This window comes from Apium graveolens, chromosome 5 (genome assembly GCF_009905375.1).
Source record: "Apium graveolens cultivar Ventura chromosome 5, ASM990537v1, whole genome shotgun sequence".
NCBI classification, from domain to species: Eukaryota; Viridiplantae; Streptophyta; class Magnoliopsida; order Apiales; family Apiaceae; genus Apium; species Apium graveolens.
In genome coordinates, this window is record NC_133651.1 from 31713716 (window position 1) to 31717299 (window position 3584).

The following is a 3584-nucleotide window of genomic DNA, read 5'->3' on the forward strand; positions in this document are numbered from 1 at the left end:
CATCTCCAAACCCTAGCTTTACTTTGTATATTAGGATGATTTAGGTTGTTATGGTAATAGAGTAGCTTAATGCTTGTTGGTTTAGAGTTTGGGTTGGAATGGTGGTGAATTGAATGTTGAAATCTTATGGTTTGGTTAAAGGACTTAAGTATAGTTTAAATTTAAGTTTAAGAATAAGTATAATTGTTAATATTGAGTTGATTGGGGCTGTTATGATGTATTTTGGATGGATGTTGGTTGTGTGGATGGATTGGGATTGATTGGTGGTTGTATTGGAATGGTATAAAATTTGGAAATCGCGTAAATATAGCCGTCGTAATGTCCGATTTACTTTAGACTGCTTTTGTTCATAACATTAGGACCCGAGAACTCCCTGCTAGATTTTGACCATTGCCATGTTTAGATAGTTCATGTTACAAGCTTCGTTTTGATATGTGATTCGTTTGATTCCGATGTATGGTTTAGGAGAAACGGCCGTTTTAAGTAACGACTTTTCACGAACGAACCATTACCCCTCGCCTTACTTTGAAACATAGGTTGAAGACCTTAAATGGTTAATTAATGTATGAAACAATTATGTTAAGTGTTTTAGGAAGTTGGTAAGACACTCGCGAAAGAATCGCCTTAAAACTCGTAATGGTTAATTTATTAAAAATGGTGGAGCCGAGGGTACTCGAGCGACTTAAGAGAATCATTAAGCGCAAAGCGAGCGTTAGAGTCTAAATTTGGTTAAAGTATAGATTTACAAGTGACTTTGGTTTAATTCCAACTCACATGTTGTTTATAGGTTACCAGACTCGCCCCGAGCCATTTGTAACCCCCAGTCGCTCAGGCAAGTTTTCTACCCGTTATACTGTTGTTGTGATGTATATGTGTATATGCATGATCTTGCGATAAATGCATATTGGTTATTAGCAAATTCTTGCGATATATTGTAGCATGTGATATGATATATATGCATGCCTATTTCATATTCTTGATTTATATATCTGTTGGTTCAATTGCTTATAAAGTTGCATAATACCTATGCTAGAGATAAGCAGTAGTTGTGTATACCCTTAGTATAGGGACCCAAAGGTGAAAACATTTTCTAAAACCGGGAGTCGAGGATCCCGAGTAGATTATATATATATATATTTATATATATGGTTATAGTTTTCAAAACTATTAATCGAATAAGGTTTATTCGATAACTTTATATTATTTAATGAATATTATTTTGAATATTCATTCGAGGACTTATGACTCCTTTATACTATTTAATGAATATTATTTCGAATATTCATTCGAGGGCTTATGACTCAGCTTATTTTATTAATTAAATATTATTTGAATATTCATTCGAGGACTTATGACTCACTTTATATTATTTATTGAATATTATTTGAATATTCATTTAAGGACCTATGACTCCGATTATTTACTGAAATATATTCTTTATTTTATTAAAGAATAAGGTGTCGATAATCAAACTTATTTTTGATTATTCAAATAAAGATAGTACTTTCGTATAAGTATATCTTTGGTTATTTAATACTCATTTCAAGTATAAGTTTTACAACTTCTACTTCGAATATTTTTATAAGGATTATCTTTATGAGAATATTATTTAAATAATAATATTCAGATATTTTCTAATATATCGGGACTGATTTACTTTATTAAATCAGCATTACTCCAAACACTCTTTAAATGTTTTCGAGTCTTCAAAATGATTTTTAAAGGTTAGACTGGATCCCAAAACTCGTTTTCAAATTTAAGATCTTCCTTTTTGAAGGGGACTTGAATACTCGCTCAAAAATCTAAGGGATCCGGCTCTATGGTGTATTTTATATTCGCAACAAGGTTGCTGTTTTGATAAATGAATTGATTACTTACCCAACGTTCGGGAAGTAAGTCCATCTAATTGAGTCGGCATAAGCGACAGGCCGGGGTACGGTCTATCAAAGTGTAAGTGGCTGGGTGGCAGTCCATCAACGTGTAAGAGGCCGGGTGGCGGTCCAACACAAGGTCCTTATGTGGCCAGGGTGATGACCGGTGGGGGATTCATCCATCTACTAGTAGAAAAGGTTACTTATTGGTATCTTTGCCTGATCAGCAAGATATCGGGTTTATGCCAAAATTCTTTTCCTTTCCAAAATTCATTGGATGTTACAAACTCTGTTCATACTTTACATAACAGAGGTTCCAGGAAATGTTTAAGAGATATATATGTGGATATATATCGGGACTAAATAAAGTATCTCGTAACTTTATTTCATTCAATAATATTTCAAAGATTGAATCTATTCAAGTCTTAACTTGTGGTCTCATCTATGGGATGACTTTTTTTTTAACCTATAATACTTTGAACAGTGGTAGTTCAAGTAGCCTTATAAATGATATAAGTATAGTGAAGTAATTGGTAACTTCATCCCTTGTTTTTGCTTATATCCAGTAAGTAATTATCTTTCACCTGATAAAGGTTTCCAGCAAGTTATCCATTTAGATGCTTGCGTTATTGTTTACACTATATATTATCTTGCGAGCTGTAATGCTCACTCTTGCTTCATTTCTTCATCACACAACAACAGTTAGGAAAGATGGCCAGGCTCAAGCAGACCCAGCGCAAGAGCGTGGGAAGCGCCCCGCGCCTTCCCGTTGAGATCGTAGCTGCTATAGCTGTAGAGGTAGATCTATCTGTAGATCAGACATTCTAATTTTGAGAATCAATTATGTATAATTATAACTTGTGGCAGATAATGGCAATTAACTGTAAACTTATCAAGTAATCATTTTGGGTTGTAATAACTTTTAATTGTGGATTCAAGGACTTGTACTTATTTCAATTTCATCTCTGAGACTATGACGTGTTGTGGTGTGTGTTAGTGTGGGGTCACAGCATGAGGTTGTTTATTATTAATTAAGTTAAGAGATAATTGTGGAAAGAAAGACCGTGACGACCCGGATCCCTGACCCCGGATCTGGGGGTGTTACAGAAATGGTATTAGAGCCAAGCGTTATAAACCTCAGAGATGATGCGACGATATAATAATAAACTCACAAAGATAATAAGAACTCTTGCCAAGTTCATGGTCGGACTACTTAAAGTAGCACTGACAGTTAAAACCCTTACGGGAACCCTTATAAGTATCATGATAGTAACTTAGCTCGTTTAATGTGTAGGCTCATGAGATAGAGGACCCTGAGATGTTCGAGCGTGAGCATGATGAGGCACTGCTAGATGTCGAGGATCAGGAGGAGCCTGAGATGGAGGAGGATGAGGAGGACCCCTCAGAGGAGTCAGAGACAGAGGTCATTGCTATTTCAGATGAGGAGGACCCGGATGAGGTCCCAGTGGCTGAGGAGCGTGTCGGAGTTATGGTAGTGTACACTGGTACCCCTTTACCCACACTCCCTGTGGTCAGAGCCCCTACCCCTCCACTACCATCCTGGAGCACCTATGATGACAGCTCAGAGACCCATACTCCCGAGCCTAGGCAAACCGAGGAGGCACCCCCAGCGGCTCCGGATTCACCACCTCTCGACCCTGCCCATAGGCAGTCTTTGTTAGCCCACGGCTATGTTCAGGATGTGCTGAGGAC